Source organism: Delphinus delphis, chromosome 4 (assembly GCF_949987515.2).
Source record: "Delphinus delphis chromosome 4, mDelDel1.2, whole genome shotgun sequence".
Classification (NCBI taxonomy): Eukaryota; Metazoa; Chordata; class Mammalia; order Artiodactyla; family Delphinidae; genus Delphinus; species Delphinus delphis.
Window position 1 is genome coordinate 36,082,673 of NC_082686.1, and position 12,477 is coordinate 36,095,149.

Consider the following 12,477-nt stretch of genomic DNA (forward strand, 5'->3'; position numbering starts at 1 on the left):
TTTTCAATATTTTTACAATTTATTTCCTTCCCTAAACTGAGTTTCTAAAGATCTGGTACCTGAGCTATTATTGTACATTTTCTGTGCTTAAATGTCTAGTTAAATTAATGGAAACTTTAGTTATTAAATATATTCAAATAAGAAACATGAGATTAAAATACACATTAAAACACTTGGTTGAAAATTAGAAATAATGACACTTCCAAAATGAGTTAAAATAGTATTTTTTCATAATTTTCTAATATTACCCTCACACTTTCTTAATACATTCTCCTTAGACTAACTAGAATAAGAAAAATTGTGGTTTCAATTTCCCTTGTTTATATACTTACATGAATGACTATATCCTAATAAAGCTGTCTTTTATAGCTTTATTTTCTAAAGAAAAATACTCTAAATATAATCTTCAACTTGTTTTTCTTTTCTTTTGTTAAATCATGGATATACCTACAAATCTGTAGCTAGAGTGATCAGTGATCCAACAATATCTTCTTTTTTTAAAAAGAATTGTTTATTTTTTATTAAAGAATAGCTGATTTACAATATTATATTAGTTTCTGGTATACAATAGACTGATGTGATATTTTTATAGATTATACTTCATTTAGAGTTATTACAAAACTGGCTATACTTCATTTAGAGTTATTACAAAACTGGCTATATTTACCAATGCTGTACAATATATCCTACTTGCTTATCTATTTTGTACATAGTAGTTTGTACCTCTTGATCCCATACCCTTACCTTGTCCCTCTCCAGTGATAACCACTAGTTTATTCTCTGTGTCTGTTTCTGTTTTGTTACATACATTCATTTGTTTCACTTTTTAGATTTCATATATAAGTGATAAAGTAGAGAATTGGTCTTTATCTGATATTTCACTAAGCATAATACTCTCTAGGTACATCCAAGCTTTTGCAAATGAGAGAATTTCATTCTTTTTTATGGCTGAGTAATATTGCAATATATATAGATATAGATATAGACATACACACATACACACACACACACACACACACCATATCTTCTTTATCCACTCATCTGTTGATGGACATTTGGATGCTTCCATATCTTGGCCTTTGTAAATAATGCTGTGAACATTGGGGTGCATATATATTTTCAGAACAGTGTTTTCATTTTTTTTCCAGTTATATACCCAGGAGTAGAATTGCTAGATCATATGGTAGTGCTATTTTTATTTTATTTATTTATTTATTGTTTTTTTGATGTCTGATCTTATTATTTGTTACTTTAGAACATCTCATTTTTGACTAGACTCAGACTTAGAAGTAGAAGCTCTCAGAGAGGACAGCCTTGACTCTTGGCAGTCTGTTCCTGGCATTTTTCTTTGGCCTCCTTCATTCCCCTGGCCAAAAGTTTAGTATATTCTGTAGCCTTTTCCTTATTTTTCTTAGTTGCTGTTCCTTCAGAGCAATATGCCAATGTTTTTGTTGCAGAACACGTGGAGTAACAAGATGCTGAATCCTGGGTACTTTTGTCCTAGGTTTCTTACCTTGTTTGTTATGAGCTTTCTCACAAGATACTGGCAGACATCGTCTTCTTTAGAGAGATTGAAAAGCTTGCAGATTCTGCTAGCTCTTTTGGGCCCCAGATAACGAGGCACAGTAGTATCAGTGAGTCCAGGAATATCCTTCTCCCCTTTTTTTATGGTGACCCAGTTGAACACTCAGATTGGCATCCACAATGCAACCCTGTACAGATTTGCACTTTCTTTCTTCAGTCCTCCTTGGTCTGTAACAGGAATGCCCATTACTCAGTAGCAGGCAGACTTGGTCGTGGATCAAGACACCTGCTTCCTGGTGAAACCTTGTTTGTCATTCCCACCACTGATTCAAACCACATAACACTTCCATTCTTCAACCAGAACATCAGTAGCCACTTCTGTGGCCATACCTTTCTCATAAAAGGTACGATGTTTTCATTCATTGTCCACTTCAATGAGTTTCTGACAACCAGTGGCTTGGAAAGAGATATTCACCTTTGTCCTGAAGCAGCTAATGGCCTCCAAATCACCGTGAAGAAGAGTGGTAGTACTATTTTCAGTTTGAGGAACCTCCATACTGTTTTCCATAGCGGCTGCACCAATTTACATTCCCACCAACAATGTACAAGAGTTCCCTTTTCTCTACATCCTAGCCAACATTTATTTGTAGATTTTTGATGATAGCCATTCTGATAGGTGTGAGGTGACATTTCACTGTGGTTTACATTTCTCTGATGATTAATGGTGTTAAGCATGTTTTCATGTGCCTGTTGGCCATCTGTATGTCTTCTTTGGAAAAATGTCTATTCAGGGCTTCTGCTTTATACATACATATATATATATATATATATATATATATATACAGTTCTATGAGCTGTTTATATATTTTGGATATTAACCCCCTATCAGTAATATCATTTGCAAATATTTTATCCCATTAAGAATGTTGTATTTTCATTTTGTCAATGATTTCTTTTGCTGTGTAAAAGCTTTTAAGTTTAATTAGGTCCCATTTATTTATTTTTGCTGTTATTTCTTTTGATTTAAAAAAACATTGTTATGATTTATATTAATGAGTGTTCTGCCTATGTTCTCTTTTAGGAGTTTTATGGTTTCAGGTCTTACAGTTAAGTCTTTAATCCATTCTGAGCTTATTTTTGTATATGATGTGAGGAAATGGCCTAATTCGTTTCCATGTATCTGTTCAGTTTTTCCAGTACCACTTATTGAAGAGACTGTCTTTTCTTCATTATGTATTCTTTTCTTTTATTTATTTATTTTTGTCTGCATTGGGTCTTCGTTGCTGTGCACAGTCTTTCTCTAGTTGTGGCTAGTGGGAGCTACTTTTTGTTGCAGTGCACAGGCTTCTCATTATGGTGGCTTCTCTTGCTGCGGAGCATGGGCTCTAGGCACATGGGCTTCAGTAGTTGTAGCATGTGGGCTCAGTAGTTGTGGTGCACAGGCTTAGTTGTTCCGTGGCATGTGGGATCTACCTGGACCAGGGCTCGAACCCATACCCCCTGCATTGGCAGGCAGATTATTAACCACTGTGCCAGGGAAGTCCCTCTCCATTGTATATTCTTGCCTCCTTTTTAGTAAATTAACTGGCCATAGGTGCATGGGTTTATTTCTGGACTCTCTATTCAGTTCCCTCAATCTGAGTCTGTTTTTGTGCCAGTACTATATTGTTTTGATTACTGTAGCTTTGTAGTATTGTCTTAAGTCGGGAAATTTGATACCTCCAGCTTTGTTCTTTTTTTTCAAGATTGCTTTGGCAATTCTGGGTCTTTTGTGGTTCCATATCAATTTTAAGATTATTTGTTATAGTTCTGTGAAAAATGTCATGGATATTTTGATAAGGATTGTGTTAAATCTGTAGATTGATTTGGGTAGTATACACAGCTTAACAATATTAACGATTTTCTTAATTTACTTATCACCTAAGCACACACACACACACATACAAATTTCACATATATGGCATCATAGAAATATGTAGGAGGTTTCTGAGAAGTTTCTTTACCTTTTATTTTTTTCTTTCCTTTTTCTCCAAAAATATTGTCCTAAACCACACATACACTCAATAATAGACATAAGGTTATGTTTCATATTTATATATCATCATAAACATATAGAAAATTATAAAATATACACATTTGTAACCACATGCTTTCAGAAATGTATTATTGTAGGAATTAAACTTTTTGGCACTCAATCATTATGTAAATACTTTAAAGTCATTTGACATAATTTTAATTGCTTCTTCTGAATGCTTTTATAAAGTATGCAAAATCAATTATGCCAAAATTTGTCTCAATTCACATTGTTGCCTTCTTTTGCCATTACAGTGTTCCAGCACACATGTATATCCATTAATGCTTCTATTTCATTTTTTTTTTTAAATCACAGAAGCAGGCTTGACAAATACAAGAGAAAATGCATCTCTAAATTTTGATATTGTGGTACAATTTGCATTTGCCTTAACAATGAATAAAAGCACCCTACATATACCTATGAAAGTCTGATGGTGGTGAAACAATTTAGCAACTTTACTAAATTTTAATTTCTCTACTTTGCAAATAGGGCAACCGCTTGGTAGCTAACACCCATTGTTGCTGGTTTGCATTCTTGCCCTAAAGCACCAACTGGACTTTATACTACTCTATTAGCCTTTGCTGGCAGGGTGGAGAGCAGGGAGAGAGAAATAGACAGAAAAACAGAGACAGAGACAGAGACAGAGAGGGAGGGAATGAGTTTAAGAAACTGGCTTATGCTATTGTGGAGTTCAGCAAGTCCAGAATCTGCAGTGTAGGCTAGCAGGCTGGGGACCTAGGGAAGAGTTGATGCGACAGTCTGAGTTAGAAGAAAGTATGCTGGTAGAATTCTCTTTTCTTCAGAGGAGGTCAGTCTTTTTCTATTAAGTACTTCAACTTATTTGATGAGGTCCATTCACATTATGAAGTATAATCTGCTTTACCCAAAATCTACTGATTTAAATGTTAATCTCATCTAAACACCACTTCACAGAAATATCTGGAATAATATTTGACCAACTATCTGAGTACAGTGAAGAGCCAGGATGACAACTAAGTTTAACCACAACAACTATGTATATGATTTCATCTTCCTACACACAAGGAAACTGAGACCCAGTACTGTCAAAATGCTGTGTTAAATCAAAAACAGACATTTTACATTTAACTAATTTTGTAGCTGAAACCACTAGTTTTCCCCCAGAGTATTTTCTTCCCTTCTTTCTTAGAAATAGAATTCTGGAATTATTTGGATACATGGCCATTTGGAATAAACACTGTATTTCTAAGACTTACTTGAAAATAGTTGTAGTCGTGTGACTAAGATCTACCCAATGGAATGAAAGAATATTTATCAGCTGTCTTTTCCAAGAAGTATCTTTAATAGGAATGGGTGTGTTCTTCAGTTTTCTTTTATCACAATTGAATCTGGAGTAAATTAACATGCTAAGTATGGCAGACCAGGTAGATACTAGTAAACTGGTTTCCTTTATAAAAGCTTTAGACTGCTGTCACATTCAATTTGCTTGAGGAAGAAAGATGTTTCTATGTTGATTAAGTCACTATTATATTAGGCTTTTTATTACTAACAGGTAAATAGTACACTTGTTTTAGATAAACTCTGGTGGCTGATCACAATGTGCCTTTCTATGTTCTATACAAATCTTTCTACTTACATAGAATGGCCCACTAACTCATTGTCAAATAAAATTATTTTTCAATGATATTTTTTCCATGCTACCAATTATCTGGCATGACTTTCCAATTAATTATGAACATATTTCACTTCCATTAATTAAGGAAATATAAAATTTTAAGGTACATTTACAAATCAATGATCTACATGATATACTGACACATTGTGGGAGAGTCCTAGAAGTTTCTCAGTTATTTAGACAAAATATCAAATAACTTAAGACCTTTATCACTTTTAAACAAGGATTTTTTTCTAATTCTGCTTACTCATGATTTTGTTTTTTAAAAAAACAATCAAAACAGTAAAGTTAAAGCCATTGCAATCCCTTTGTTCTAATAATATTACAGATTTTTATAAAATCAGTGTTTTTATGATGCTGGAGTAATATATCCATTCAATTATTCTTTCAAACATTCATTCATTTATCCAGCTATTTATTCTATGAAAGAATTAACAAGAATCGACTGAATACCAGCTCTGAGGATAAAAGTATACATAAGGCACAGGGTCTGATTTCAAGCTTCTGGTAATCTTTGAAGAAAAAAAAAAGATATTTATCATGCCATGTATCAGATACATGAAAGGAATAAGTATAGGATATTCATGTTGCTAACTTAATGTTGGTTTTAATAATTCTCTCTGTTGATGTCCTCCCATGAGAAGTAGAAACCTGGAGCTGTGAATATTGATTTCTCAATGCCTGGAGTTTTTCTTCTTTAGAATTGCTGAGAAACTAAGAGAAGAATGGAGAGTCATTTGGACATAGATTAATGGACACCTCTTTAACGTGGATCCACAGGGACTTTCAAAATTTCTCTGGTCATTATATGGCTAGCACCAATATCTCAAGAAGCTTGGCACTCATTTTTTTTTTTCCTTTAAACAACAGTTTTGTGGTAAGAATGAATCCCTAGGGGTGTATAAAGTGTCAGTTGTTTGTATTCAAAAGAATACTCTTCTCAGACTGCAGTGGTAAATATTACTCTTTCTTTCTTAAGTAACTCATGTTGTCTGAGTCTAGGAAGAAATAACATAGACACGGTTTTTCAATATATCTCAGAAGAAAATATCACAGATGTGTCCCATCCTTTTCAAGTTCAACCTATACCCCCACTGGATTTATCAATATTACATGTTGATAAAAACAAACGGGGCGAGGATGAGAGTTGATCAGATTTGATGAGTCTTAAAGGAGGAAACAGAACTTAGCAGTATCTGATAAAACTGTTAAATGGCTGAAAATAACCATAAGATATTCTGAAACCTTTACAGGCATGCTTCTGCAGTTTTCATGATGTTATGGGTGGTAAGTAGAGGTACATAAATGTGAATCATTTTACTCATTTGTTTAGGAAATGTAAAATGATTAATTTAGTCAAGTAAAGAAACTTTTCATTCCGTAAATGTAGGTAGCCTTTGTCTTGAAGTTATGGATTATTGAGTAATTAGAAGAATCCATGGGCATTTATGAGTGAGATTTTTTTTTAATTTATAAAAATATCTCCAGACTTGGACAACAAAAAACGCTTGCTCAGAAGAGAAGCAAAACAGAGTGCATAGCTGAAAGAATTCAAGAAGTCAGGGAGAATTGGAAAAAGACTAAGCAAATATTATAAAGAGATGCAGGAGTAAAAGAAAAGGACATATTTAGACTTATGACCTTAATATTTTCAAGTAGAGAGAAAGCAGAAAACCTTTCATCAGAAATCAAGATTATTGTCTGACGTACTTCACTTAGTATGATCATCTCTAGTTGCATCCATGTTGCTGCAAACGGCATTATTTCATTCCTTTTTATGTCTTAGTGATACTCCATTGTATATATGTACCAGATCTTCATCCATTCATCTGTTGATGGACATTTAGGTTGCTTCCATATCTTGCTTCCAGTGTTGCTATTAACACTGGAGTGCATGTATCTTTTTGAATTAGAGTTTTCATATTTTCCAGATATATGCCCAGGAGTGGGATTGCTGGATCATATGTTTATTTTCAGTTTTTTAAGGAACCTCCATACTGTTTTCCATAGTCACTGAACCAACAGTGACATTCCCACCAACAGTGTAGGATGGTTCCCTTTTCTCCACACCCTCTCCAGCACTTATTATTTGTAGACTTTTTGATGATGGCCATTCTGACCTGTGTGAGGTAGTACCTCACTGTATTTTTTATTTGCATTTCTCTAATAATTAAAGATGTTGAGCATCTTTTCATGTGCCTGTGGGCTATCTGTATGTCTTCTTTGAAGAAATGTCTACTTAGGTCTTCTGCCTGTTTTTTTCTTGTGTTTTTTTGGGTTTTTGTTATTGAGCTGTATAAGCTGTTTGTATATTTTGGAAATTAATTCCTTGTGGGTCACAGGTCACATCATTTGCAAATATTTTCTCCCATTCCATAGTTTGTCTTTTTGTTTTGTTTATGTTTTCCTTTGATGTGCAAAAGTTTTAAGTTTACATAGGTTCCATTTGTTTATTTTTGCTTTCATTAGTCTAGGAGAGAGATCCCCCCAAAAATATTGCTGTGATATATGTCAAAGAGTGTTCTGCCTATATTTTCCTCTAGGAATTTTATAGTATCTGGTCTTATACTTAGGTCTTTAATCCATTTTGAATTTATTTTTGTACATGGTGTTACAGAATGTTCTAACTTCATTATTTTACATGTAGCTGTCCAGTACCCAGTACCATTTATTGAAGCGACTGTATTTTCTCCCTTGCATATTTTTGCCTCCTTTGTCATAGATTACGTCAGATTGAGAAAGACGAATATCATATGATATCAGTTTTATGTGGAATCTTTAAAAATGATACAAATGAATTTACTTACAAAACAGAAATAGATTCACAGACATAGAAAACAAACTTATGATTACTAAAGGGAAAAGGGTGTCAGGATAAATTAGGAATTGGTGATTAACAGATATACACTACTATATATAAAATAAACAACAAGGCCCCACTGTAAAGCACAGGGAACTACATTCAATATTTTATAATAACCTATAATGGAAAAGAATGTGAAAAACAATAAAAATATATAAATATAAATATATAAATTGATTCAGTTTTCTGTACACCTGAAACATTATAAATCAACTATACATCATTTTTTTAAAAAAAATTTAAATAAAATAAAGCAGCTAATGGATGGCCATTCTTGATGCTCCTAGTCAAAAATTACAACATGACAGTTACAGCCTGAACGTATAAATGACAAACAACTCTCTGACTTACCTTCATCTAATATGAACTGCCATGTTGTTTTTGGTTTATGGAATCTAAACCTCTTCCTAAAGTTGATGCTATCTGACTCCAGTCCCCAGATCTGTCAAGTCCTGGACCTTGTCTCTAAGCCTGATGTTCTTTTAAACTAAAAATACTAGAGCTAATTATAAATTACCATTGGTTCTCAGTTTTAAACATATCTCTTTTAATTATATGCTTGAGTTATTGATAAATTCATGGCCTAAAGTAGGACCAGCCTATTTTTCTACTGTTTCTCTTATAATCACCTTCTAGAAAATAGTCTTCTATTTAATCTCAAAACCTGGGCTTGGAGTCTTTATGTTAGCTGAAAGACTTGTCTGGTGCCAACTTTTTGCCTGCCTATATTTCTATGGATTATTCCCAAATTTCCATTATATTCATTCACAAGTAATCTGATGAACTTTAAAAATATTGAAATGATTAAACCATAACTTGATGGCTTTACAAATTCATTGTATAACATTTTTTCTACTTGAAACTTCTCTTAAGTTTTTAATTGCATGTGTACCCCCAATTAATTAAAATAAATAATATGGTAGCCAACCCACAGAACTGTGAGAAAGGTATACATATTTTTGTGTTAAGACACTAAGTTTTGGGATGGCTTGTTATGTGATAATAGATAACTGCTGCATAAACAGATGAACTAATGCAGAAATGGGCTGCTGCCATAACCAAAATTTAAACTATGTGGCTTGAATTTGATATAAAGCAACAAGCTCAGTCTGATAATGCAATACAGAAACTGTTAGAAAAGCTTGGAAAATGACAACTTACATTTGTAATAGTGAAATAATTGAAAAATGTTGTCTGTGGTGACTTGGAACATAAAAACATGCATATAATATTCTTGTAAATGGTATAAGATTATTACCAGGTAAAAATTTAGAAGTATCATTGGCTTTTTAAAACTATCAATGGTAATATACAAGAAAGATATTAACTAAACTCAAATATTAAAGTTTGCAGAAATAATTTAGAAAGAATATAAATGATCCAAAACTTTCTGATTTAGAAAATAACACTTGGTTATCAATTCCAGGCTCTCAAATTTCAAAAGATTTTTAGACCAAGAGATAGCCTCAAGGTCAAAAGAAAATTTAAGATGCAGGCAAGAACCAATGATTAAGACTACTGAATAACTTAAATTGATGCCTAGTACACTCCCTCAACTAGACAAAAAATCTTCTAAGAATCTTAAAAACATTGTGTTGCAGCAGCCTGAAATTTCCAAAGTTTATAGATACCTACCTCAATTATGAGTGTGATGATTGAGGAAAGCAAAGGAACACCAGTCATGTTTATGGGAAACCCACAGGATCTTTAAGAAAGTTGTATTGGTGAAAGTGATGCCAACTTGGACTAAAAAGGTTCAAATGCAAAACTTTTTTAAAAAGGGTCTTTCAGCCCCTACCATGCTATGAAAAGGAAGTAGGTTAAGAAAGACACTAAGCTACACACATGACATATTTTATAGAAAAAAAGTTAGATCATTGGCCAGATATCCCCAGATAACAATGGACCAGATGCTACTTTAGGGCAGAATACAGGCCAAATCAAGAAATATTTGATAACTTCAGATTTGGGAGCACTTTTCAGCTGCCACATTGCTATGGAACAGTGATTGCCATGTACCTACCATTTTTTCCATTTTCAAATGTGAGTGTTTATATGACTGTTACTCTGTCCTTACATAATCATTGTATGTTGGTTGCATTATAAGTCAATGAGAGACTCATCTGAGAAACCATCTCTGCATACAATTTTAAGGCATGAGATTCTGAACTCATTATCTGATGTCATGATTGAATGAGACATTTGGGAGTGTTGGGAGTTAATATATGTATTTTTATGTTGGAGGGGACATAAATCAACTGGAAGAAAATTACTGTAGCTTGCTCACATTAATATGTTCTCCTTTTTATTAAAGTATAAGTAATAATACTCCTTTTTATGTGTATATACCTTGATAGTTTCCTGCCACAATGACACTTATACAATATGTCTTCAGACTTCTTTGGTCAATGGAATACAAGAAAAGTCAAGCCAGTGAATTTTTTAAAATATTTATACATATGGGCTTACCCCCTTTTGCTGTTTTTGGTATCATATGACTGCTATATGAAGAATTTTCAACTAGTCTGCTGTATGATTAGAGACTTGTAACTCAATTTCATCTGTTATGTCATCCAACAACAACCTGCCAACTTCCAGATAAGTGATTAAATCCATCCTACATTATCTAGCTATCTGCTGACATAATAGATTGTTTCAGTCACATCAGCAAGTTCAAGCAAGTTTAGCTGAGCCAGTTCAAACATAAAGTATCAATAACTCAATCCACAGAATCTTGAGATAAATGAATGATTTTTAAGAGCCTGTATTTTTCAATGTTTTGTTGTAAGCCAAAGGTAACTGATAGAAATAACTGGACATGTTTCATAATATATTTTGAACTAGATAATAAAGACTTATCCAATGCAATTGACCTGAAAACACAAATCATTTTATAGGAACCCTTGTATTATATTAATATTGATAAGATGCAGAATAATAAAATAGAATCAGTAGAAGAAAATAGAGAAAGGAAATAATTATTTCAGATTTTCACACTGAAAAGGAGATACATTTTAAGAAGATAGTTGCATACCATAAGGTGTGGAATTTGTAGGATAATAGTATAGATTAACCAATTACAAGGACACTGAACATTTAAAAATTATTTTCTAAGGGATTTTTAGATTTGAAGCAATTTTATGAGAGATAAACTCAGTACGAAAATATGAACAAGTTGTGTAGTGCAATATGTCAAAAAGTTTAGTGATAAAATCAGTCAATTTTGTCTTAGAAGTAACTACTATGTCACTACCATACGCAACAATTCATTCTCGGTAATGAAGGTACAAACATACAATCACTTTCCTTAATGAGCCTAGTGTCTACTAGGTGATTAGAAAATATATTTAGGAGATATTTAGCTCAAAAAAAGGCTATATAATTATTATTTGTTTCTTTGATTATTATAAAATAAATAATATCAGACAAGATTTGAAGTCAGAGTTGAACAATCTAATATACAGTGACAGTCTGGAGTCTCATTGTTAACAAGAACCTGAGCATGCAACAGAATAAAATTATGACTTTTAATATTAACATCTGGTTACTTCTCCATTAACTCTGTGTTTCAGGGAAAAAACTGTCTGAGAATTACTATACCACTAAAGCTACTTGGTCAGTTTGTTAGAGACTATATTTTACTCCTAGCATGTAAAGTGGACAAAATCTAACAAACTGGCCAAGCAGCTTTAGGTAGAGTAACTCTACTTCAGACTTGCACATTGATTTGCATGTCAAATATTTCCTGAGTGTCAAAAATGAGAACTACTAGTTAAGAACCACTGCTATAGAATTTGAGTATCATTACATGGAGCTAATCCATGGAACAAATCTGAGTGAAAAATATTTTCACTAAAATCACATTTCCCTCCAAATAAGATTTTATTACTAAGAAAAGTTTGCCTGAGTGATTCCTCTCTTATGGTGCCCACAGTATACCTGCCTGTCAGTGAACCTCCAAAACATGCCTGGATACACCTATTTCATATGCTGAAAAACTGGGTTTTCAACCTTGGCTTCTTCATGATGTGTTTTTTTGTTACCATAGTCAACAAATTGCATGTAAAAAAGGCATATGATGAAATGAGCAATGATTTTAAAATTACTACTAAATGCTTAATCATCTATACTCTGTCAGAAAAATACAATAGTTCATATTGTTGAGATGACCCCAAATCTCTCCAACAAAAAAGATAAGCTTAAAAAAGTATAAATATAATGAGCTTCAGATATCCAGCAACTTGAAATTCTAAGAAATTTTGAACATTTTCTTTGCAATGTGTCTAATTTGTGTGCTGTCAAAATAATCTTCTAAATAATCATGTGAGATGAAAATAGATATGTTTCAGATATGGAATGTTT

At 32.9% G+C, this 12,477-nt stretch overlaps 1 pseudogene; it reads right to left on the reverse strand.

The window, feature by feature from the left end:
• Positions 1-1,261: 1,261 nt before the first annotated feature.
• LOC132424365 (small ribosomal subunit protein eS6-like) lies at positions 1,262-2,092 on the reverse strand (annotated as a pseudogene).
• Positions 2,093-12,477: the final 10,385 nt, after the last annotated feature.